This window comes from Ambystoma mexicanum, chromosome 1p, assembly GCF_040938575.1.
Source record: "Ambystoma mexicanum isolate Mex_15411 chromosome 1p, UKY_AmexF1_1, whole genome shotgun sequence".
NCBI lineage: Eukaryota > Metazoa > Chordata > Amphibia > Caudata > Ambystomatidae > Ambystoma > Ambystoma mexicanum.
Genome location: NC_090921.1, coordinates 979,551,787 through 979,578,230, shown reverse-complemented (window position 1 = coordinate 979,578,230; position 26,444 = coordinate 979,551,787). Strand labels below are relative to the sequence as shown.

Genomic DNA, 26,444 nt, shown 5'->3' with positions numbered 1-26,444 from the left:
TTTTTTTATTGGTTTTTTCAAACCTTTAAAAGTGACGACATATGTACAAACAACACAACACCACTTTGACATACAAACAAACAATCATCAGTATTAGCCTTTTGTGCGAGTTCCATTCACAAAGTTATTGTACAGGTTATACCGTGACAGGTTTTACTAATTTGATTCCCCTAATGGTGCCATCATCAGACATTTTTCAATTTGCTCCAAAAAACGTGTTAATGGAAGTATCAGTTTCAAGTCGGTTCCTTGGTACATCTGGTTCCACCAGTCATCGGCCCAAAAGGATGGATGGATTACACTCCATGGGCCCAGGTGGATTGATCTTTCAGATTTCAGCTTAGGGCAAAATAGCACTAAGTGTTTTAGTGACTCTTTGGCTAACAGACAAAATCGACATTCGGGTTTTAAGTACTCATTGTTCTTCCATAAGCAAAGACGTTCAGTAGTTTTGAACAGATTTAGCCTGAACAGTAAGAACAGCCTTCTTGCTTGTGGATCTGGAAACAGAGTAATGTAGCGCTGCTGGGTATTGAGGGCACGTGCTTCCAGTGGCACATCACACATCGTTTTGGCCATCGCTCTTTTTGTGCATGTAAGCTCCCAGTCGACGCGCCAGATTTTAAGCTTTGCCGCATCCGGATTTTCATGGAGCAACTCGCTCTTGATGTCGAGATTCTGTAGTAACTCTTCACACCTGTTTGACCACATTGTGATGACGTTGGAGTTACCAACTGAACCATCATAGAAGATGTCAAATTGAGGAATTTGTGCTCTAGAACATGTTTTACAGTACAAGTTTAGTAGACTCCAGCAGATCCTGGCATGAATCGATATTATCGACAGTTCATATCTTGTACAGGCAGTCTTCACGCCTTTCGGGAGTGTTAACACTTTGGACCAAAAGCAGTTCTCTAAAGAGTCCCAAATTTCATAAGAACAGCCAAAAGCATTTTCAGCCCCGTATGTCAGTACGGGGATTACCTTCTGATGGTAGAAGGCCAGCACAGGTTTTAACGAGAATTTTCCATATCTTTTGTGGATAATTAGTGCCTGGTTAGCTAGTTTGCATTTTCTACTTATGTCAGCCTGCCACGGTCCATCCGTTATTGAAGAACTTATGGTCATTCCCAGGTATTTAACACTGGCAGATATTTGCAAAGGTTCGTGGCCTAGCGTCCAGTTTGGGGTGCGTTTCCGTGCCACCCAGCCGCCTTTTAGGTTTTGCAGGACCAGTATTTCACATTTTTTCGTGTTGATCAGTAGTTGATTAGAAATAACGTACTGTCGAACTGCATTTAGCTTTCTTTGCAGCCCAATAGGCGTCCGGTCCAGGATGATCAAATCATCAGCATATAGTAGCCAATTTAAGTGTGATTTGGCCACTTTCAGCGGAAATGATTTTGTTACTCCAATTGCTTCGCCTATGTCCGATATGAAAAGGCCGAATAGTACTGCAGCTAACGGACACCCCTGTTTGACTGCTTTGAAGGTGTTTATTGCTTTGGATAATTGCCCTAATTGATCCAGCCTTACACGGATAGAGGTGTTTGTTTGCAGTTCTCTAATTGCCGCTAATAGATCTGACGGGCATCCCCAACGCTTCAGTTTTTCCCACAGGATCTCTCTATTGATGGTGTCAAAAGCATATGAAAAGTCTATAAAAGCTAGATAGACCTTCGTGTTAGACTTTATCGCTTCCATTTTGATAATGTTTAGCAGGAGTAAATTCAGCGAGCATCCCACCTGCTTCACAAAACCTGATTGGCGCTTATCCACGTGGTTCGAAGTTTGTGACCAGGCTACGAGTTTTTGTTGGAGCATCGTGGCGTAGATCTTACCCAGGACGTCTAATAGAGCAATTGGACGATAGTTCTTTGGGTTTGCTCTGTCGCCTTTTTTGAATATAGGTACCACTATCGCAGTCTTCCAGGATTTAGGCGTCTGGCCACTTAAATTTACTCGATTAAACAACGTTACACAGAACTCTGCCCATTGCTCTGGATGTTGTTTTATAGTGAAATTTGTCAGGCCATCTGGACCAGGTGCCCGTGAATTTTTCGCTTTTTTGATGATGATCACTATTTCATCTTTTGAAAACGACAAGGCCCAAGATTTAGGTGTTAGTATAACAGGGCCGTCGGTTGAAACAGGTGCTTTGTATAAACCTTCGAAGTGACTTATCCAATCAGATTCAGACACCATGCAACCTTGAATGGCTTTTTGGGGGGCATGCTGATTGTTCATAAGCCTCCAAAAGTCTCTAGAGTTCTTATTTTTTAATACCATCAACATCTGTTCTGCATCGTTTTGGGCCATTACATGCTTATGAGCTTTTAGCCAGTTTTTGTATCTCTGCTTAACTGCCTTTACGTTGCGTAAGTAAATTGAGCCCTTTGAACACTTCAGCCTTCGGATGTCTTGACGCATACGACGCTTTTGTGTCAGCAATTCCCTGTCAAAGCAGTGTTGGCGTACAAAGGCCATATTTTTAAAGCCCGCTTGCTTGGGCTTATAGTGTGCCAGCAGATGATCATAGTCGACGTTTGGGCAGGTCTTGCAGTAGAGATTTACCAGATGTTCCACATCCTGTGTTTCGAGGCTCTGACTCTATTCTATTGGAAGCCACCTGGAGTTGATGGGGCCATAGCTCAGGTTTCTGTTTTGCCGTAGTTGTAAATTCAGTTATTAGCATGTTATGGTCGCTTTCTGTCTTTTCAATAATTTTCAGCGAGGTTATCCGAGGATGTAGGGCTTCTGAGCCAAATATATAATCAATTGTTGACCTTTGCCCATCACGATGCCACGTCGGGGCTGGCGGCATATCGTCACAAGTGTTACCGTTTGGAAGTTGTACGTTTCTAAGGGTCAATTCCTCCGACCACGACTTGGCCAAAGAAGTTTTTTTCTGGGCCTGATGGTTTAAAAAGGTCGATGTTTAAATCACCACATATGAGAATGTTCGGCCAGCCATTTGTTTCTAGCAGTTCATTGACTTTTTCCATAATTTGATCGATGAAAATCTGTTTCCCAGCATTCGTGTGGTGCCAGTTCAGGTTTACAACACACACCTGTTCCATGGGTGACCCTTCGTATTTTAGTTTTGACATTTGCGTTGCTTGGATGAAAGGGGAGTAATTGGTCGAACTCACAATTCTCCAGCCTGAGGATTTCCTAACCATGGTGGCCAAGCCCGACATCGGGCGTCCTTTTAAAGATTTTAGAGCAGGGTTTAAGGCCACCTCAAAGTCGTCCATTACTGGGGTTTCTCGTAACCATGTTTCCTGGAGACAAGTGATGTCGATTGCTGTAAGCCAGTTTGAATTGAACAGGTGTGAAAAGCCACGGGTATTCCACGAAGCCAATCTACACCGAGCTTCAGGGGCCTCATTCCGGCATTATTGGGGATTTTTGCTGCACAAGGCTGCAGACAGCCATTGCCACTCATGCTTACCGCCACTAGGGCTGAAAGATTTGTTACTAGAAACACTTGATACAACTTGTTCGGCGTTACAGAGTATAGTGATTCGTATATTCTCTTTTTGTAGCTCCCTCTTAGAGACCTCCAGTATCTGATCGTGGCAAGAATTACCCAGTTTGTTCTGTTTGGTTCCATCCAAGGGTGCCTTCTGAGTTGATGAACAAGGGGGTGCTTGAACGTTGATGACACTCTGATCCATGGGTTCCGGCATTCTCACCCACGCGTCCTTGCTTGTGGCTTTGTGGGTGTATGGGACCTCAGTTCCATTGGGTGTTTTATGAGCTGATTCAGAGTATTTGTAGACTTCAAAGCCAAGAGAAAACAGGGCGATATTGGCATCCAGAATTGTTGAAGCAACAATAGGTGACGAAACGTGAATCACCATCTTATCGTTCCTATTTTCATTGAAAAACTCCACGATCATCAGATCGTTTGAGCTTATGGCTCCTAGGGCAGGTACGAGGTGTAAAAGCCTGATTATGTTGCCTCGGTTCAGTATTAGATTATCGGAGGAATCTAGCCTTTCAATGACCAGTTTGTAGATAGGGCTCTTCCATCTGGCTCCTCCCGACGTTCTGGGTTGAAACAATTGGGCGTCATTCAGGGAAGCCTTTGAATTGCGAACTTGACACTCACCATGGAGAGTCATATCCGTATCTGAGATTTTTACGGTGTCATTGTGTAGCCTTGCTGCCACCAGATTAGCGGGGACAAACGGATTACTCCGAATATTTCCAGGGGCCAACGACCCCGGTTCCATAGAGACCCGCATCCTTTTTTCATGTAGGGTCATAAACACTGGACTGTTCGGCAATTTCAGCTGCCCCTGCTGGACTTCCTTTTCATTAATTAGTTGACAGGTTCTTCTTGCAGAGGACCATGCATTAGGAGTCGTTTGCGTGCCAGTCACGGAACAAGAGCTTAAATTGATGATACTTGGAACAGTTTGGATAACAGGAAGTTCGTTTCCAGGTCCATGTGCTGGAGCGTCGATGTTAATTTGTTTGGCGTTCTCTACGTCTATCGAGGTGTGGACGACGTCGCCCTCTTGGTTCTCATGGGAAGAGGTGGCCTCTGCATCCTGGATATTGTGTGTTACATCGTCGTATGTTGATAGGTTCAACAGCTCACTTGATAACTCGTAGTTTGAGCCTGAAGCAGCCACTGCATCAGGTCTTACGGGGACTTCTGTGTCTAAGGGTTTATTTTGCGATTTCCCACTGATTGAAGAGGCTGCCTTTAGACACTTGTTAATGTTGCATGCCACGTTCTGGACCACGTTTATGTTATGTAAAAATTTGCATGCACCATGCAGTGCCTTGTTTCTGAGACCTTTTTGATTCTTCGTTTTCTTCACCTGTTTTGTAGGTGGAATAGACAAGGGCTTTGAGGTCGACATCTTGGGTTGAGACGCCTTGTTGAAGACCGAGTAAGTGGGTATTGAGGTCACTGCAGATATTGCAGAGGGAATAGATGTAGAAGCTTCAGCGCCCAGATCTCCCTGAGAGGAAGATGCCACCTGGGAGTCACGTAGAGCTTGGTTCAAATTTCCCCTCGCCTGTTCAAATGCAGTGTTGAATGAAATGTCAGAAGTATTATCTTCAGATGTTGTCATCATTGTGGGCAAGGGTTCTGCGTCTTGCGTGGGCAGATTCTCCGTTATGTGTGTCCGACTTGGGGGAATCACCTCACTTATGGTTGGCGCAGTTGCTAGCTTTCCCAGTGTAGGATCCGTCGAGACCGACGGGCCAGGGTGCGCATCTTCCTGGATTACAATCACTTCTGAAGGCTCTTGAGTGTTTTGGATTACATCCTCTAAACAGCGTTCCTTTAAGGACTTATTACATCGAGTCGGTGTCTTGCTCACAGTTGGTTGAGTGATTTGTTGCTTTTGCCGGTTTGAGGTTAAACCATCATATTTGAACAAAGCTAGCGCCTCTCTCGCTACTTCTGCCAAGAGTTTTTTGTCAATTGCGTCGTTTTTCCTTTGCTCTTTTAACAACGTACATGATCCGTCTAGTCTTTTCAAACCTTCTTGTTGGTCATTGTAAGACTGATCACAGACTTGTTCAATCCGGATTAGTTTCGAATGCATTAGAGCCACGACAGTTGTCAGGTCCTTAGTGGCTTCATGCAAGGCTTCGTATAATTTCATATAGGGGGCCATAGACATCGTCATAGATGAAATTATTAGAGATTGTAGCTCAGTCTGAGGCATAGTGGCCCTTTCAGCACTGAGCACTGGTGGCTGAAGTCGGTTGGCCATTTCCGACTTTTCTCTGGTATGGCGTATTTTCGGAAGTGGACGTTCCATCAGCGAGGAGTCTTGTGAGTCTTCCGACAAACAGTCATTGGTGGCAGAGCGCTGTGAGGTATGGGTAAGAGACAAGAGGGACCTATTAGGGTGATGTTGTTGCGTGCTCAACCTTTTGTGAGAGGTCAACACGTGTTCGAGTCCCTCGTGTGGATCACAGTTCCTTGGAGTTTGATTGTTGATTTTGAAGCGTTTGTAGCACACCTTAGACCATATGTCTTCATTTGCGCCACTTAGTTGTTATATTAGCCTTTTTGTGGTGTGTTTGTCGGGTTTCAACGTAGGGGAGGTAGGACCTTTCTTAGTGTTAGCAGAGCATTCTTTATTCATTACTACAGAATTTTCCAACCCCTTTGTCATGACACTTAAGGAATTTTTCCTGTTTTCAGGGAGCGGAGCACTTGGGTCAACTTGTGTCATACACACATGTCTGTCGGAGTGGTGATCATGTTGGTGTTGGACATGGTCCTGACCCCAGCTCATCACAGACTGTGTCGAGTGAGCAGTCTCATCAGTTGAGAAAGAGCGACAGAGAGCCATGCGGGACAGATGAATGGGGGAACTGGCACTTGGTGGAGTAGGCTGGACGGGGCTACTGCCTTGCTGTGGCACACCAGGAGTCACTGCAGACAACAGAGGCACTCCATCACTCCAGCCATCTACCCGGTTCGCGCATACAGCAACGTGCACATCTCCCAACCCGTCGGGGGCGCTCCCTCCCACAGGCCCCGCCCCCAGATGAACCTCCGCGGGAGCAACGACGGCTCGGCTGCCAACATCGCCGGCTCTAGGGCCCTGCACCCCCGCCCTATCCAGAAGCAGAGAATCGGACAACCCAGCAGCGGGTAAGCCGACCGGTTTTTCAAAAGTTATACACGCGTCCTGAACAGCAATGCGCATGTCGCCTTCACATACGCTGGTGCCCACAGATAACCGGCCCGCCTGTGAAGCTACAGAGGGGCCCTCGACACATATCACGTTCTCAATCAACGGGTTCTCATGTGATAGGGGTCGCGCCACTTCACAAGGTATTAAATCAGCCGACACCACGTCTGAGTGAAGTATACAGTTTTCGGACGTGCGAGTGAAATCTTCGGCGTCAGGTGATTCTTGGCGAACATAAAGCGGCTCATCAACAACAGAGTCAGAGATTGATGAACATGAAAAAAATCGGCTTTCTTTTCTTACCGTTGTACGCGGAGTGGTTTCAAGCAGCGCCTTCTCCTCGCGTCGTATTTGTGCCCTTGTTCGCAGGGCAGTTGGAATGGAGTCCGACATGATTGATGTGTCCTGGCTCACCAACTCGCCGAACAGCCAAACAGCGGGGATATCTCAGCCCTTCTCTCCTCAGGGCTTAACGCTGCAAGGGCGGTGGAGGCGGCCACTTATAGTCAGCTGCTGAGAGTCAGCTGAGTTGTTTAAAGGCACACGCACCTCCTCTTCTCCACTCCGGGTAACAGCCAAACAGCGGGGATATCTCAGCCCTTCTCTCGTCAGGGCTTAACGCCGCAAGGAAGGTGGAGGCGGCCACTTATAGTCAGCTGCTGAGAGTCAGCTGAGTTGTTTAAAGGCACACGCACCTCCTCTTCTCCACTCTGGGTAATAGCCAAACAGCGGGGATATCTCAGCCCTTCTCTCCTGGGATGTATTTGGCAAGACAATCTGGGCTGCGAAGGCCAAGTAGGAGACAAGATACAGGCAATTGTCTACTCATTGAGACTTCTACGGCAGGTTTTGCCATACATTCCAGATGAAGATCATGCAACAGTGGTAGGGGCCTTAACTAATGCCCATCTGGGCTATTGCAACAGCCTGTTGATGAGCATCCCAGCCAAACAAGTCTATACACTTCAGAAGGCCCAGAATGCGGTTAATGAGTAAATCAGCCCACGTATCGCCATCTTGCCGAGCACTTCAGTGGCTAGCAGTGGAAGAGCGTATCAATTTCAAAGTGGCATGTCTCATCTTTAAATGTCTAAACAGACTGGCACCAGTCTATCCGAGGGATAAGATCAGCCACTACCAACCACCAAGGTGTTTACGATCGAAAGACCAGTTGTCATTGAGTATCCCCTCTTCTGCCTTTGTGTCAAGGGGTGATAGAAGATTTGCTGTTTTTGGCCCAAAATTGTGGAATAGTATTCCCAGAGAGATCAGGGCCTTGTAAATTCTTCATCAGTTCAGTAGGGCACTTAAAACGTTCCTGTATGTTTCATTTAAATTCATCACCTTCAATCGACGAGAACCCTTGCCTCAAATCTGTTTCTAGCTACAGTTTGCTTGGTTAACTTTTAAATTCCGGCTGCACTGCTATACGGTTTAGTCCGTCACAAGCACGATATAAATACCCAAAATCAAAATCAATCAAAATCATAACCATATGAGGGTACCTAACTTTTCTAAGTTAAAATAACATTGCTTTTAGGCAGTTAGTAAAGGAATAGACCCCTATATATTGGTGCACTTTACAGATGATCATGGCAGCCAGAGCATTTTCAAGAATTCTCTCTGTTGAGCCTGAGCGGGTTTGAGCGGTCGCCCGTAGCCCTGTGTGGCCTGCTGTTGAGGCTGCCATCCAAGCCCCGTTGGGCTCCAGTAAGCTTCCTTTTATTTTTTCTGATTTTGTACTGTTTTGTTTTGTTGCGCTCCGTGCGCATTTGTGCTGGCCCCTGCCCCCTCCCTCCACCGCGCTTCCTGATCCTCCTCTTCCCCTCTCCCTTCCCACCTCCCTGCCTGCCCAAGCCCCCCTCCCCTTCCTCTCCCCCTGCCTTAATCCCACCCCCCCTGGGCAGCCCCCTGCCCAGCAGCCCCCTCGGCTAAGGGCCCCCCTTAGGCAAAGGGCGGCTCCTACGGTTGCGGCACCCTGTGTGTCTGCAGGTGTCCGCAGGGGACGCCAGGCGCCGGTCCACCATTCTTTCTTCCGGTCAGCTCCACCTGCTCGCCCACCAACCTGCACCTTTCAGTGTATTCCGTCAATTGTGGTAAACTAGGGCTTTTCTCCCCTCGCAGGACTCTCAAACTTAGGTGGCCCCTACACTGGGTACCTAACACATATTTACTGTTACTGTTGCTCTGTAATTGTGGTAAACTAGGGCTTTTTCTCCCCTCGCAGGACTCTCAAACTTAGGTGGCCCCTACACTGGGTACCTAACACATATTTACTGTTACTGTTGCTCTGTAATTGTGGTAAACTAGGGCTTTTTCTCCCCTCGCAGGACTCTCAAACTTAGGTGGCCTCTACACTGGGTACCTAACTCGTATTTACTGTTACTGTTGCTCTGTAATTGTGGTAAACTAGAGCTTTTTCTCCCCTCACAGGACTCTCAAACTTAGCTGGCCCCTACACTGGGTACCTAACTCGTATTTACTGTTAATGTTGCTCTGTAATTGTGGTAAACTAGGGCTTTTTCTCCCCTCGCAGGACTCTCAAACTTAGCTGGCCCCTACACTGGGTACCTAACACGCATTTACTGTTACTGTTGCTCTGTAATTGTGGTAAACTAGGGCTTTTTCTCCCCTCGCAGGACTCTCAAACTTAGCTGGCCCCTACACTGGGTACCTAACTCGTATTTACTGTTACTGTTGCTCTGTAATTGTGGTAAACTAGAGCTTGCTGCTTCATTCCTGTCTGCTTGCTCTTGTCTGTCTCCCCCCCTCCTCCCTCCTTATTCCATGGTGCTCTCTATCTCTCCTATCTTCTCTAACTGCTTTTCAATTGACTATCCTGCTCTCCTCACTAAATCCGGTAGGAAAAAGTTTAAAAAGGATATCCTGGTCTCCAACCCAGGCCTCCCTATCGCTGACACCTACACCAGTGCCTCCTCCAAGGAAACTCTTACTGACATCCTCTTTTTCGTGCCTTCCCCTGACCAATGGACCCTTCATATGGTCTCTGTGCTCTCTCCCTTTTCCTCTTCTCCCATTAATGGTGGCACACGTTGGGATGTCCTCTTGGCCCCCTTCCGCTCCTCTAAGGCCATCATTAATGTCTACGCTAATGGGACCGTCTTGGTCCAAGGCCCTCAGGCTAACCTCCACCTCTTTGATAGACGCTTCGGCCGCCTCATCAACTTCCTTTCCTCTCCTGCTGTCCCCTCTTCCCTGTCCTTGGCTACCTTGCCTCCTCCCTCTCACCCTGCCCTCTCTCTGGCTCCTCCTTCTTCACCTCCGCAGGGCGTACCTCTGATCTGTACCTCTCCCCGGAAGTCCTTCAAAGAGGGCAACCTTCTCCACTTTGCCACTCTTAACTCTCGCTCTGCCGTCAAACATTCCTCTGATATCTGTCGCCTTCTTGAGGAACTGGACCTTGACATCCTCGGTCTCACTGAGACATGGTTCACGGCCAGCTCTGTCACCAGCTTTGACACACTCCTACCTGACGGTTACAAGATCCTCTGCTTGCCCAGGTCCAACCGTGTGGGGGGGTGTGGCCCTTATCTTCCATGAGTGGATCCTGCCACTGTCACTCCTACGCAGACCTACTCCTCCTTTGAATGCCTTGTTTGCCGACTCTCTCTCTCTCCCAGCCATTCCCTTACCGTGGCTACTATCTATCGGCCACCTGGTCAAATTTCTGCCTTCCTCTCGGAGTGGGCTGACCTCTCCTCCTCACTCCTGTCCTCAACCACTCAACTCCTCTTTCTTGGCGACTTCAATATCCATCTTGATGCCTCCTATCCTCCTTCTGGACTCTTTCGCGACCTCTGCGACTGTCTCTCACTCTCTATTCTCCTGTCTGGGCCGACCCATTCTGCAGGGCACACTCTCGATGCTCTGATCTCTTCTGACCTTCCCCTCTCTGTCCCTCTCTCCACTCCTCTCTCCTGGAGTGATCACTTTCTCCTATCCTCCCACCTCACTCTCCCTTCCGGACAGGCAAAGCCACCCTCATCACTGCCACCCACCTTCGCGGTCATCCGACCCATGAAGCGCGTGTCAGTTGAGGCTTTCGCTACCACCTTCTTGCCCCCTCTTCCCCCTTCGGCTGACTCCCACCCTGACACAGCCCTCTCCACTCTGCTATATCTGATACCCTTGATATCCTTGCCCCTGTCATGAGGATCCGCCTGAAGCCCAAAGCCAAATGTAACTCCTGGTATGACTCAGATCTCGTCACCCTTAAACGCAAGTGCACGGTGGCAGAGAGGAAATGGCGTGCTTCATGTTCATCCTCTGACAAACTGGCCTGCCGCCTGCTCCAAAGGCAATACCAGCTCTCCGTTCTCACTAAGAAGAGAGCCCTTATCCAAGCTCGCATCTCTGTTGCATCTAACAATTCGGCCGAACTGTTTAAAATCTGCAAGGAGCTGGCCAACCCTGCTGCAGTCTCCACCTCTCCTGTCCCCTCTCAGGCCCTCTGCACGGCTCTGGCATCTCACTTCATTTCAAAAACTCAGGACATCCTGTCCTCACTCTCCTCCTATCACCTCCCCCCCTCTATTCCCTGCTCTCCCTCTGGCCCTTCTGCAGCCACCCCTCCTCCCTCCTTCTCTGCCTTTCCCCTTTTTTCTGCTGACGAGTCCGATCTATGAAAGTCTCGTCAAAACAGGTCCACCCCTGTTCCTCCAAAACTATCAAGGACCACATCGACTCCCTGGCTCCTGCCCTGGCTGACTTCTGCAATCACTCCTTCGCCTCGGGAGTCTTCTCTTCCCCCCTCAAGCACTCCCTTGTGCACCCCTTCTTAAGAAACCCTCTTCCAACCCCTCCTGCCCAGCTAACTATCGCCCAATCTCTATCACTCCCTTCCTGGGCAAGCTCCTGGAGAAACTGGCCATCTCCCAGCTTAATCTCCATGCTGAATCTGTTGGTAGTCTTCATGACCATCAGTCTGGCTTCAGAGCTGCCAGAAGCACGGAAACTGCTCTCCTGAACATCCGTGAGGACCTGCTCTCTAACCTTGACTCTAACACCCCCTGTGTTCTCATTTTGCTCGACCTCTCTTCTGCCTTTGACACTGTCAACCACACCATCCTGCTCAAACGCCTCCGTGATAACCTGGGTATCACTGGTCAGGCTCTGGCGTGGCTGACCTCCTTCCTCTCCAATCGACCCTCCCAGGTCCAACTCCTTCGTCTCTGACATATTTTTCTCTACCTGTGGTGTCCCCCAGGGTTCTAACCTCTCCCCTTGGCTGTTCAACCAGTATCTGGCACTTCTTGCTCACCGCATCGCCGCTCTCTGTCCCAACTTTCAGTGCTACGCGGATGATACCCAGCTCATTTTCAGGCTACCCTCGGCCTCCTCTTCCCCTTCCCTCATCTCTGACTGTCTCTCTGCTATCCAGGAATGGTGTGCCGCCAACGACCTCTGCCTTAATGCCAGTAAGACTGAGATTCTACTTATCGGCACACTCACTCCCTCCTTCCCTGCAGCTCTCTGGCCGGCCTCCCTTGGCCCTCTTCCTGCGCCTACCTGCAAGGCAAAAAACCTTGGGGTCATCTTCGACTCCACACTCTCTTTCTCTCCTCACATATCTGACGTCTCTAAGAAGTCTCACTACCAGCTACACCTCCTCAGAGAGATCCTTCCCTTCCTCTCCTTTCCCCAGAAGCTCACTGTCTCCAGAGCCCTGGTTCTCTCGAAGCTGGACTACTGTAACAGCCTCTATCTAAACCTTCCTGCCTCTACTCTCCGCCCTTTGCAACTCATCCAGAACAGGACTGCGAGACTTGTCCTTGGCCTCAAGCCCAAGGACCGTATCTCTCCAGGACTGAAATCTCTACACTGGCTCCCAGTGGCTGCGAGGATTAAGTTCAAAACCCTCTGCATTGTCCACAAGGCCTTCTGGGGCCTTGGGCCAAAATACCTTCAACTCTCTCTTCCTAAATATCTTCCTTCTCGAGCTCTTCGCTCATCCATCTCCAACTACCTCAGGGTCAGCCGCTTCTCCAAGCAACGAGCTGGGGGTAGATCTCTCTCTGCGGCAGGGGCCTCCCTCTGGAACAGCCTTCCTGCCTCCCTGAAACTTGAGGAGAACCATCTCCGGTTCCGGAAACACCTCAAAACCTTCCTCTTTGCCTCCGCTTTCTCTCCCTCTCTCCCCTGCTAAAATCACTGAACCTGCACCGAATCTGCTACTGGGCCACTCACCGATCTCGGTCCTTGGCCAAGCCTCTCTTCCCTGCACTGCCTACCTGCACTACGGGACTGTCGCTGTATCCCACAGCCCCTTCTCCCGGCACTTACCTTGCATTTGCCACCAGCTGGCCCTATTATCTATCTTGTATTCTACTAACTACGTATTGCACTTTCCTTGCACTCGCCACCAGCTGGCCCTATTAATTATCTTGTATTCTACTAACCATGTACAGCACTTTCCCCCTCTCCCCTTCCCCTTTTACCAGTCCCCTCTCCCCTTGTGCGGTCTGAATGACACCTGGCCTAGTAGGATCATTGTCTGTCTCCCTTTGTCCCCCCCCCCCCGCCTCGTCGCGCCTTGAAACACTTGTGTATAGGCGCGTTACAAATACCATATCATATCATAACAATAGTCAGAGGGAAATTGGAGGGGACTGTTGAGGTCCTAACATGTAAATATACTCTTGACGCGACAACAAAATAAGCCCCTTAAATGCATTGCGGTAGTGAAATAGCTGTGGGTAAGGTCCTGTCGCTGTAAAGTCACCCTTCTACGTTCTGTGTTTGAGTGCTGGAACACAGAACCCTTCTACAAAACAAACCACAACACATCCCCCCTCCCTTGAGTATAACATCAAACCAAACCCATGTTATACATATTTTAGAAGGACCAATATGTGTAAAACAAACATTGGAATAAACATGGTAAATAAAAACGAATTAAAAGAAAACTATCACTCTGAAGAATAATAGCTGTGAACCAAAATGAAATCCCCATTCTTTCCTAAGCCATTGCATAATTTTTTAACCATGAAGGCGGTTTCCATGTCCGGCCACGGATTTACCCAGACCAGCCACCTCTGCATCATTCATACTGTCCTCACTTCCATTTACAACGTTGGCCACCACAGACATCCATCCATGTCCCCCATCCTAATCGTGACTGACTCTTCTTTATCTTTATCCAAACATCATACTTCCATTTACTCAACCTATTGAAATTCCATATTAAGCCATCATCAACCCTGACTGCCTTTGTGAAACCTTCCCTTACTCTCATGGAATCAGAAAATGTGGGCATTAACTTGTGTGGCAGAACTCCTTTCTTAATCCTCACCCAGTCACCTGGGCTAATGCTTAGATTTCCACACACCCTTCTCTGCACTTCAGGGACAGACTATCCACATGCCCCTCCTGATCATCCTAGTATAGAATATCTTGATTGTCTTTCTTAAATGCATTGCTTAATCTGCACTGCTGTAAAGGAGGTCCCAGACATGACCTGCACCCCTGCCCCTCATTTCGAGCAACCAGGATGGTACTCGCCAAGGCACGTGACGTATGATAAGCAAATAAACCAACGGAGAGTTGCACTACGACTCTAGCCAGTATACATTTAGAAGATCCGTACCTGTTGAAGCGCCCATAACCAGACAACCCTGGGCAGCACGGTACCCTATCAGACAGCCATACCTGCCGCCAATACGAAATGAGGAGTGCCTACATACGGTCCACGAAGAGACCCCAAGAGCCCTAATGGAAGGCCAGTGGAAATGACACAAGGGCCTGAACAGACTTGTGAATTAACAAAAAGTCACTATCGACTAGAACACGCCAACGTAAGTAAATACTAAATAAATATAATGGACACAGAGAAGAGACAATGTTAAAACGTGAGGAAACAGAGCTACGAGACAAGATGGAAGCAACCGACCTGTTAACCGTGTGTAAATAGGCTTGGAACGCAAGATGCTAAGAAATCGAAAACAGGGGGGGGGTCTGGGAAACTCTCTACCAGCACAAACACAGCCCATTGACTTGTTCTTGGGTGTATGGCCCCTGGGAGAGTCTCAACCAAGTCTTTAGCTCACTGTTCTTTTCACAGAGAAGAACTTTCTCCGCATATCAGTCTTTGTCCTGCCCAGGGGCAGTCCAGCACCGAAATGCTAGGCAATTCTCCTCTGAACAAGAGTACCACAGAAACCCCATACACGTGTTTCAGCCTTGTTGGGCATCATCAGTGAGGTGAAGCTCCGCCTCTCTAAGAACAGTGAGCAAGGGGTCCACGTCTGGATCGCCCTGGTAATTTAGGGTTAGACCCAAAGTTAATTTATGCAAAACAAGGGGGGGGTCTGGGAAACTCTTTGTTCTCTGTGAAAAGAACAGTGAGCTAAAGACTTGGTTGAGACTCTCCCAGGGGCCATCCACCCAAGAACAAGTAATTAGGCTGTGTTCGTGCTGGTAGAGAGTTTCCCAGACCCCCCTCTGCTTTGCTAAGAAATCGATACTGCCCGCAATGCTTAGTAGAATATTAGAAGCAGCATGCACCAACTATATTGCTACCTCAAGAGGCACGTTATACGAGTACGACTCCATTTTGTAAAGCAGAAATGGGCCCAGGCTGCCAGAGGCCTGGCAGGCCAAGTTTCACAACTCAGCCAGAACAGAGAGGAAGAACGGAATCGAAACTCAACAGAGAGCTGCTCATGCCTGGGAAATCGAGGTCACCCAGAGAAGGGAAGAGAGCGTCAATTCGCAAGAACCAAAAACTTCAGAGCATACCAGCTCGCCTGTGAAGGTCAAGATAAGAGAGGCCCAGGCAGGGGGTAGGGCCGAAGAAGAAATAAATACAATAAAAGCTGGAAACTGAAGCAAACTCATGGTTAACAGACACGTGACCTGCCGGGGGCGAAGAGGTACCATCGCCTGATGTCATTCAGAACCCAGGATGCTATAGCTTTTCCCGATAAGAAGCTACAGTCTCGAGGCCAAACCCAGCCAGCTAATTGACACATAGCCCTAAAATACTGATTGATGGAAGGGAGGCAGGGCGAAACTTGGAACACCAGGCCCTTGGGTGTCCATCCTGCATGCTGCTAATTAAAATGTGGATTTATGTCTGGGGGTGTAACCTGCCCAATCACAATGGACCAAGTTATCTGGATCCTATAGATAGTAGAACCAATGAGACGTCGTACTTGTAGTGACGTCAATCACGTGTGATGCAGTGGGATGGGCATAGACGCCCACCCGATAAGAGCTATCCAATCCGCATTCCCTATTATCATATACAGATATAGTACCTATACATAAGTTACCTTTCCTAACCAATTATATTGCATGTTCAGTTTTGTAGAGCTAGACGTCAATGATGACCAATATTGCCTATAAGAATTACTGTTCAACTGAAGTTCGTGGAAGTCGGAGCGAGACAGGGGATCGCAATGCTGCTGATTCGCATGTGTTTCTTTGTTTGATGTACTTGCCATTAAACGGACTTCCCTTTGCCAACTTACTGAGTCTTCCTTATTGAGTCGTGCTGGAGTAAGTGAATCCTGCACCCCCTGTCCTCACATGGTGCAGCTATCTTGTCTTACAAGTTATAGAGGGTGAGCGCTGACCTATGGGCCCGTCAGTGAATTCCTCCCCTCGTGAACACTTGTGGCATGAGGATGGTTACGGCCATCGATTATAGATTATCAATTGATATAGTTATAAGACACCTTTAGACCAACAGCACGAAGTAACTCTAGGCCTTCGGTAAGATCACGAGTCCTTTCGCCATTCCAGCTGAGTAGACTGAGAAGCTTCCCATGGACAATGATAGAGTAAAAATTTCAAAAATCTGCAGTGGGTCTGAAGGAACCCGCCTTTCCAAGCATAACACTTCTCATTCCCACGGGCAGCGGATCGGACGAAAGCCTTAAAAGCAGGAAAAGGCAGGGGCGGTGATCCCGAAGTTCCAGAGAGGAAACGATGAGATCGGTGAGTGAAGCAATAAAACTCGTTACTTTGGCAAATGTCGTGTAGGTATTAGAGCAAGTAAGGGAAAGGTAACGGTGGGCAGTGGAGAAAAAAATAAAGTAGTTAGGAGTAGAGAACACTGTGTATATAGGGGGTCAATGACTTGAGCATAAGAAATAAAGAGTGGATACCAGGGGGGCACCTGAGAAAAAACGTAAGGATTACCAGGGGGGCACCTGAGAAAAAACATAAGGATTACCAAGGGGGCACCTGAGAAAAAAACGGAAGGATTCGCCTTGTTCCTGCACTTTAAAGAGTGGTCAGAAGGAACATGAACCCAGAGCCCACAGTGGGGGGACAATTTAGGCTACAATGACGATTAAAGACGGCATCAAAGGGGTTCGTTCACATCCCATGACGGGGTATTGATTAGAAGGCAGGTATACGTATGACCAGCTGGTGTCTGTCTAGTCTGTCAAACGTCTGTCATATGTGTTCTGTTGTGTGTCAAATGTAAACTAATTGTATTGGTGATTGTTTGAAATGCATTTTGGCTTTACGCGATTCTGTAACTAAGAGGGAATCGCCACTGAATTGATGAGTTTTGAGTAAATTGTTGGTATAAAATTTGGCGGGAAAAGATTGGAGTGGAGCTTGCGTGTTTGGTGCTCGCTCATACTGGTGAAGGGTTAAAGAACTGTATGAATACTGGTAGTGACGAAATTAGACATGGAGGAAGTTACTCCACTTGCACATTTATGCAAACAGCTGCCTAAGCATGCACCAAAGCTGAAAAAATACAGCACAGCGCAAATAAAATGTTTATGCCGTGGACCCAGAACGGGTCACTCTCTAAGGCTGTTTTGCAGCATATGACTACCTTCCAACACGCCACATATACTGGCAAGAAGCTAGAGAAACGTCTTGCCATCCTTGAACTTTGGAAAATGTTTGAGCAGACAAAGGAGGAAGAACCACCCACAGATTGGATATTAAATTTATGTACAGAGGGGGTGAAACGCCTACCACGCTACCTGCCCCGCCTGAGCCAGTGATCGAAGGGAGTAAGTCAGAGGCTATTAACCCGCTAAGAGAACTTAAGGCAGCCACGGGGTACAGCAACCCGGCATATGAGTCGCCTACGTATAGTAGTGACGACACCAAAGAAAAAGAGCAGGAAAGTAATCTTACCTCTGAAGTCCCAAGGGACAAGGAGAGACACAGTATTGATGGAAAGGATCAGTCACAGAGTAGTGCATCTCTCGAGAAAGAGAGAGAGGGAAAGAAGCGCAAAGGAGGTGATGAGGCAGCATTCGCAAAACACGAATGGATGAGAGGACAGATACTATTGAAATTAGATGGAAAAGGAAGTGATAATGTGAGTCCGAGGGAACGGGCTGACGAAGTGCAGAGAATGGAAAAAGAGAAAGAAAAGGAAATGAGGAACGAGAGGGTAGGAAAGAAGGATAGGTTAAGGCGAAAACAACTATATCGCGAAGAGCAAGGAATACCGCTCAGTCACGCACAATACGCAGCCTATGAAAAGTACAGGCAGAATATGCTAAAGTTAGAGGAAGAAAGGACAGTGCATGAAAGGAAAGTAAAAAAGCGGGAAGATGAGGAAAGTAGAAGGGCAAAGGAACATAGAAATGAACGGATGAGGGAAGTAGATAAGGCTAGAGAAGAAGCGAAGAAGAGAAAGGAAATAGCTGAACAAATGCAACGTAAGCGCAGACAGAGGGCACGAGATCTTGAATATTTGGAGCGGGAAGTGATTAAACCCAATCCTACAGTAGAATGGGAAGACATAGAAGAATTCTTTCCTGCAAGCGATGCGGTACCAGGTACAAGCAGGACAAATATTGAGGATGACTTCGACACCAGAAGCATCGGGGAAACGATTGATAAAATCTATGACGAGATGGGGTTACCAAGGGGGAAGGGAAGATGAGCGCTTAGAAAGCACTCAGCTTTATGACACAGAGGATGTCACCGGAAGTAGTGGGAGCAGGGGACTGTCACTAGAGAGGGTTGGAGATTGGGAAGAACGAAGAAGATGCAAGAAGTTGTGTAAACTGGGAGTACTCAGGATCTGACTCCGGTGAGGAAACGTAGGATGTAGCACATGAAGAAGGGAGACGGTGTGTAAAACAGCTCCCCGGGGACCGAGAGGTACGATGGTCAGATGCTAATGAGTCCACAAGTAGAGCACCGAAGTCTGCCGCGCAGTCCGTCCGACAAGAAGGAACGCCCCACGGTCAGAGGGGGGCAGCAGCATCTGCCTATGCAGACAGATTAATGGCTTTGCCAGGTAGGCAGCAAGGCGGGAACGACAGCCCGGTGATAGACCGGAGGGCTATTGGGAAAGAGAAGGAGGACTGTGCATTCCAATTCCCGCTACTAGAAAGGGGGGGAGCAAGACTACAATATATTCCATGGCCACACATGGACCGAGTGAACCTTAAAAATAAGCTTCGAATGCTGATGTCGGGAGCTGGAAAGTGGATACATGAGTTAGAGAAAATGACGGGGGGTGTCACCTTAGCTATAGGGGACCTAAAGGGCCTCCTAATTGCCATACTTGGTGAAAGAGACAATGATGTATGGAAACAGGCAGGCTATCCTAGGGTAACCCTAACTAACACCTCCCATGACGGAGCGCCATTTAATAACTGTAGGGCAGCAGTGTGGAAAGCACTGCGAATGCTATATCCAGACACATCTGATATGGGAGCTATAATGACTCGAAAAATGAAAGAATCAGAGGATCCGTTGATTTATATCCAGAATTTTCAAGACGCATGGGTACTCGAAAAACACATGAGTCTTGGACGAAGTCTATCCCCGTATTCTACCACATATTGTGCCAAGGGTTGCCAGAACCGGTGCAAAAACAGCGTAAGAAATTGGTAGGAATAGAAGCGAAACCATGGGACGAAATACAGTTGTCAATTGCACACTATTGTAGATTGTTGCAAGAAAAGAATCGGAAAAAGGAGGCAACTCGAAAGGGAGAGGAGGCAAAGCTGGTGCAAAATAAGCTCTCGAAGTATGCTCTCAAGGGAGCCATGCTCACCAGCCCAGCCTAACCAAGCACACAGCAAGCGACTAACCCATCGCAGAATAATCAGGGTAACATGGGATTTTACCCGAGGGGAAGGGGTTTTTGGAAGTAGAGGATGGGAGAGTAATCAGGGAGGGTTTCGAGGTAACCAAGGAGGCTTTCAGAATGTTCAAGGTGGCTTTCAGAACGCACAGATGGGCGGTCCAGCTATGCCAGATGGACAAATGGCCCGACCACCGCCAGTGTGTTGGTTGTGTGGAATGACAGGACACGTGGCGCGCATGTGCAGAAGCCAAGGCATGTGGCAAAACAGCCAAGGGATGTGGACAGGCATGGTGAATCAAACCGCCACCCCGCAGCAGGGCGGTGCACAAAATTACGCAGTGCAACCACAGGCATCAGGCGTGCAGCAAAGTGCACAGCAAACGGTTCAAACACCAAACATGGGAAATTCACCACAGGGACAACCCCAGCAGGCACCGGCACAGATGGTACAGGATAATAATTCCGGATGGGGAGTTAACCCTGGAAATGGTGGGAGCACACAAGTATACAGTGGACCAAACCTGTATATGAAATAGGACAGCTCACGGGGGACTCTGATGTGCTCTATCCTATCAGTGACACCAGACCCTAACAGGGAACCAAGGGTGAATGTCACCATAGGGGGGAAAGAATATTCCTTCTTAGTTGACACGGGTGCAACGCGCTCGTGCATACGAGAAGGCAAGTTTTCCTTGCCCGGCGAGGCAATAGATACTCAGAGTTTCACTGGAGCTCATACTAGAGTTCCCTTTACAGACGCACCCCCAGCCTCAGTGGGAGAGTGCGAAATGAATGTACCCCTATTATATTCACGTCAGACCCCAGTAAATATTTTGGGTCGGGTCCTGATGACTAAATTAAACATGACCATCTTGTTTACCGAGAACCAGGATGGTACTCGCCAAGGCACGTGACGTATGAGGAGCAAATAAAGCAACGGAGAGTTGCACTAGGACTCTGCCCAGTATACATTAGAAGATCCGTACCTGTTGAAGCGCCCATATCCAGACAACCCTGGTCAGCACGGTACCCTATCGGACAGCCATACCTACTGCCAATACGAAATGAGGAGCTCCTACATACGGTCCACGACGAGACCCCAAGAGCCCTCATGGAAGGCCAGTGGAAATGACACAAGGGCCTGAACGGACTCGTGAATGAACAAAAAGTCACTATCGACTAGAACACGCCAATGTTAGTAAATACTAAATAACTATAATGGACACAGAGAAGAGACAATGTTAAAATGTGAGGAAACAGAGCTATGAGACAAGATGGAAGCAACCGACCTGTTAACCGTGTGTAAATAGGCTTGGAACGCAAGATGCTAAGAAATCGATACTGCTTGCAATGCTTAGTAGAATATTAGAAACGGCATGTGCCAACTATATAACTACCTCAAGAGGCACGTTATACGAGTACGACTCCATTTTGTAAAGGAGAAATGGGCCCAGGCTGCCAGAGGCCTGGCAGGCCAAGTTTCGTAACTCAGCCAGAACAGAGAGGAAGAGCAGAATCGAAACTCAACAGAGAGCGGCTCATGCCTGGGAAATCGAGGTCACCCAGAGAAGGGAGGAGAGCGTCAACATGCAAGAACCAAAAACTTCAGAGCATACCAGCTCGCCCGTGAAGGTCAAGATAAGAGAGGCCTAGGCAGGTGGTCGGGCCGAAGCAGAAATAAATACAATAAAAGCTGGAAACTGAAGCAAAATCATGATGAACAGACACGTGACCCGCCGGGGTCGAAGAGGTACCATTGCCTGAACCCAGGATGCCATAACTTTTCCAGATAAGAAGCTACAGTCTCGAGGCCAAACCCAGCCAACTAATTGACACATAGCCCTAAGATACTGATTGATGGAAGGGAGGCAGGGTGAAACTTGGAACACCAGGCCCTTGGGTGTCCATCCTGTATGCTGCTAATTAAAATGTGGATTTATGTCTAGGGGTGTAACCTGCCCAATCACAATGGACCAAGTTATTTGGAGTCCTATAGATCGTAGAACCAATGAGACGTCGTACTTGTAGTGACGTCAATCATGTGTGATGTAGTGGGATGGGCATAGACGCCCACCTGATAACAGTTATCCAATCCGCATTCCCTATTATCATATACAGATATAGTACCTATACATAAGTTACCTTTCCTAACCTTTCCTAACCAATTGTATTGCATGTCGGGTTTTGTAGAGCTAGACGTCAATGATGATGAAAATTGCCTATAAGAATTATTGTTCAACTGAAGTTCGTGGAAGTCAGAGCGAGACAGGCGATCACAATGCTGCTGATTCCCATGTGTTTCTTTGTTTGATGTACTTGCCATTAAACGGACTTCCCTTTGACAACTTACTGAGTCTTCCTTATTGAGTCGTGCTAGAGTAACGCACAACCTGCACCCCCTGTCCTCACATGGTGCAGCTATCTTGTCTTACACATTCTAGAGGGTGAGCGCTGACCTATGGGCCCATCAGTGGATTCCTCCCCTCGTGAACACTGCTATTGTAGAAGCAGTTTTCTTAAAATCACTTACCCACAACAGGTTCAAAGCTGTTGTGGGATCTCTACCTCTCATTAGGTTAAATGACGATACTCCAGTTGAACTGTTCACAGATGTTCTCATGCTCCATACCCTCTCAGCTACCGCCTCAACAACTTCCAACCCATTCCTAATGCTTATTCAATCTTCTCCACTATAACCCTGTTATGCTTGTCCACCAGTCCATTGGTTTGTGGGTGGTAATTCACTGAAAACCTCCAATTCATACCCACCCTCCGGGCAAACTCAATCATCTGTATACTTCTGAACTGTACACCATTATCACTTATTATTATATCTGGAAAACCTTCCATCTGGAAAATCTGGTCCATAATGTTATCACTTCGCTAGTGCATACATTTCTCCCAACTTGTATCCATTTTGAAAAATAGTCAACCATCACCATGATAAGTTTCTGACATTAAAACATGGTATAGTCCCACAATGTAAACTCCTGACATTCTGTTTCCATCCTCCAGCCGGTGGGTAAATTGAAATAATCTCTTGCTTTTGTACTTTGCAACTCTCATCTCAGTTTTGATAGGGCCAACAACTCCTCACTAATCTCTCCACTTTCAAATCCAAACCCAGCTCCAAGATCTCTCTAACCTTCTGTTTAGTTACAGTCTTACATGTTCAGGAGAAAGCAACCCTCCCCCTCCTACTAACAAGCCATCTTCCACTGAAAGCTCTTCCTTGACCTCCTAAAATGGTAACAAATCCTGACCTACATCTAACTTCGTAGGCCAACCCAAAATCTAATATTTCATCACCTATTACAAAAATGTGTCCTGCTTTAACTCTTCTTCCCATTTTTCCCTTGACACCACATCCCAGGGTGGCTTGTCCATAATGGGGGAGTGTGTGCCGACCCACCCGAACCCTCACAAATTATGGAGGAACCATGCCAGCCCAGGAGCACTTCGTCGGCTGCAGCTGAGGGAGTGCTCCTGCACTGGCTTGAACTGTCCAAGGAAAACACGGTTTCCCTTTGACAGTTCCTTTCCCCAGCCATGCTGCTCAATGAACCATGCAAAGCCGGGGGCATTTTGCTTCCTCAACCTTCCATGGCCCATAGGAAATGCTGGCTGGGGAACTGCATGTTTGTATGTGAAAGGATGTAGCTCTGGTGCCTCCTCACACATACAAACTGAGCAGGGCACTGTCTCATTGGTGCTCCGGCTCCTGCACACTCATGAGCAGGACCGACCTGCAGAGGAAGCCACGGTGGAGCTGAATTCGGACCAGAGCTGCGTGCAGGTAAGATTTTGACATCTTTGTATTAAAATGTTAATGTGTGCGTGAATGAGTGAATGTAGGGTGGATGGATCGCTTTTGAACAAGTGAGTGAATGCTGTGTGTGAATGTGTTGTGTGAATGTGTGCTTGTGCTGGGCAGGGGAAAGGGTGGGGGCACACACCAACACATTTTGTACTTGGCTTCTACTATAGATGCCCAATAAAAAAATCATCATCCTTTCTTTCCTCAGCCGGCGATTGACTAAAGAATGAGGATGATGTTTTATTACTTGGCTAGACTGGCATTTCAGGGCAGCCAGTATAGCAATATCTTACTATGGCATGACTGTGTTTTACTGCATAGCAATGATAAAGCAAGTATGGTAAGTATTACTACTTGGCTAGTGGCTAGATTGGCACTTCGGGGGTGCAAGTCTAGGCTTCCCTAGTGTCGCATGACTTTTTCTTTACTGGGCATCTATAATAAAGCAAGCATGTTAAGCGTTATTACGTGTCTAGACTGGACTACATTGTGCAGCCAGTTAGGAGATGTGTTCTTTTTGTGTCATGGCATTTTTAAAGGCAAAGCTAACAGTATGTTATTGTGGGGATATTGCCATATATTGGCAGTGTTTTCTTATAGTCAACCATGAGCATGTTCTTATATAGGAATTCTGGCATATAATAGTGCTGCGAGCATGGAAATATATGGGCACAGCCAGTATGAAAATGTTTTTATACTGGCATCCATTGTGGGCGTAGTCATTGTGAAATGCATGTGTTGGGAAACGCTCCTGTGCACTGTTGGTGACTTTCAGCTATTGCATTTTTAGATTGGATTTACCCTACAGAAATTGATTGTCATTCTTATGGTCCCAAAATGCACCCAGCCCCAGTTCTGCACACACCACTGACAATCTGCCACCCTCCCCCAAACTTCCCTGCACGCGAAGAGTGGTATGGGTCCCCCGCCCCCAGTACATTTTGTACATTTCCAGCACTGCACCAGCCAACAGCACAATGCCTCAGGACCACTTCCCACAAATAGCTCAGCAACGTGCCTGCCTTGGAAGCAAGATGAGATGGAGCAACACAGGTTTGATCCCTGGGTCCGTGCTTAGACACCTCTGGGTATTAAGCATGTTATAAATAACCTATCATAAATACCTTACACAAATGGCACCACTACCAAGACTGCCAATGGGCACCCCTACCGAGATGTAGCCATTGCCACATCGGATGGATGCTCCAAGTTGCCCACCGGGCCCCTCCATTAACCTCCTTGCACTAACATTCCCAACCTCAATGCTCAAACATGGCATATTATGTTATAAATTACTCCGTCTCTATACGGTGTCAGTCACCAATGGTCTTCCACCACGGAGGCCTGTCTGAAGTGTGGCATAACTATACACACCCTAATTGAATAACCCCCACCCAACAGACATCAAATTAACAAATGACAGAAGGATACACCTCTATAAATCAATTTACATACCACAGTCCTGTCCAATGCATCCTAGCACCACAGGCACACAAATGTCTCCCGGTACATGAATGCAGACAAAACACTCTTTGCTTAACAATCATTTAGTTCTCAACCTGTGGAAGTGGCTGCTTGTAAAGTATCCTCATGGCATACTGTGCTTAAAGAGTTTGGGTCTCATGTTTTAGCAATAGGACATGTCCACGCTTAAAGGTGACTTTACACTGTGTTCCAGACAGGTCTGCAGGAACCCTCCTGGACCCCCCACCTCTTCGCTCCAGCCATGAGATTATCACACTCAGTCTGAGGCTGGCATGCCCTCCCCTAAGCCCTCCCCTAAGCCCTCCTTCTCCCAACTATTTGGGCAAATGTATTCCTCTGCCAAGATGCCCCATTGGGAGTATCGTGCGCAGGGGCGCCTGGAGACCACGAAAATAGCATAACATAATGTACGGTATGCGAAGCACCGAAAGCAGATATTGCTTAACATGGCATAGTACTGACTGCATGGTCAGGAATAATCATTAATGTGCCGTGTGCAGGTATCATCGTAATGTGTAACGTGAAATTACATTGGTCACATGTAAATGTACGTCGAAAGTAAAGTTATATGAGAAGGAGCTAGAATAGTGAAATCTTCCTAAAACGTCAACTCTTCCATTGTTAACGCGCATCCATCGCTTCTCTCCTTTTCCCCCTTGTCCCTTGCTAATGTCCCCCTCTAATTTCCTTTTTTTAGAAAGACCCAGGTCCACCGCATACACACACCTCCCTTCTCCTGCGCCGCTGTTGCTTCACTGTACTTGGACTGCAGGGAATAATTAACTGTGCAGGTCGGCAACGAATACTGTACACAGCCGTCTCCCGGGCAACCACGCAAACGTAACAAAGAGCGTTTTGTCGCGTCGAGCTCTACGTCTGGGAAGTGTAGTCACAAAGGCTGCAGCACAAGGCTTAGATCCATCCACTGTCGGTAAAGAAAGAAGAAAATCAGGGGACACTGGGAAGGCCGACATACAAAATAGGACATAACACGCAGTATCTATCCCAAAACGTGCTACCAGAAGAGAGCCCCAATACTAGGGTTAGCAGATTGAAAAAGTAAAAAACCGGGCATGGCAACTAACATAAAAGTAGCACGAACTCTTGAAAGTGACTGCCAAGGCACTACACTTCACTAGAGACTGGAGGGGAAGGGGGGTTAAGTGTTACTATTCAAATAAACACATATAATAATTAATGTATCACCAACTAACACTATCTGAGGTTGTAAAATGCAGCATTTCTTCTGTGCGAGATTGTGCATTCCTGCCTGTCAGTTATAAAGACCGACTACCAAAAACCGGGACCACTGCAGTTTCCAATGTAAACATAATCTTGAGAAAGAGGGATAGAGCACCAAAAACCGGGATAGTCGCTGCAAAACCGGGAAATCTAGTCACCCTACCCAATACAT

At 47.6% G+C, this 26,444-nt stretch overlaps 1 protein-coding gene across 1 annotated transcript in view; it reads right to left on the bottom strand.

The window, feature by feature from the left end:
* The window catches only part of DRC7 (dynein regulatory complex subunit 7), an 862,568-nt gene extending 836,729 nt beyond the window's left edge, over positions 1–25,839 (bottom strand). The window contains exon 1 of the mRNA XM_069654252.1: positions 25,757–25,839. The gene's annotated coding sequence lies outside the window, so the exon portion shown is untranslated. The remainder of the gene's footprint in view (positions 1–25,756) is intronic.
* Positions 25,840–26,444: the final 605 nt, after the last annotated feature.